The sequence below is a fragment of the Haliaeetus leucocephalus genome, unplaced genomic scaffold (genome assembly GCF_000737465.1).
Source record: "Haliaeetus leucocephalus isolate CR32 unplaced genomic scaffold, Haliaeetus_leucocephalus-4.0 Scaffold339, whole genome shotgun sequence".
In the NCBI taxonomy this organism is placed as follows: Eukaryota; Metazoa; Chordata; class Aves; order Accipitriformes; family Accipitridae; genus Haliaeetus; species Haliaeetus leucocephalus.
Genome location: NW_010972775.1, coordinates 8,496,976 through 8,497,206, shown reverse-complemented (window position 1 = coordinate 8,497,206; position 231 = coordinate 8,496,976). Strand labels below are relative to the sequence as shown.

Below are 231 nucleotides of genomic sequence, written 5' to 3'. Positions count from 1 at the left end.
GGGCGCTCCGCCGTTCCCGTGGGACTCGCTCCCAGCGGCTCCCCGTGGCCTCGGCAGGCGTTCGCCGAAGTTGGAAGCAACTTTAGGCAGAGCCAGATGGCCGTGTGGCTGGAGCCGCACCAGGCGGCGTCTCCGCTGCCACAAGCGCTCTAATTAAATTAAAACAAAAAGCAGGAGATCGAGTCGCTCGGGCCGTACCCATTCGCTGATGCCTCGCAGCTCGCCATTTAC

The 231-nt window shown here is 62.8% G+C and overlaps 1 protein-coding gene across 6 annotated transcripts in view; it reads left to right on the top strand.

Annotated features, from left to right (window-relative positions):
* Nucleotides 1-231, top strand: part of TCF12 (transcription factor 12) — a 174,017-nt gene that overhangs the window by 131,875 nt on the left and 41,911 nt on the right. The gene's annotated exons all lie outside the window — the stretch shown is intronic.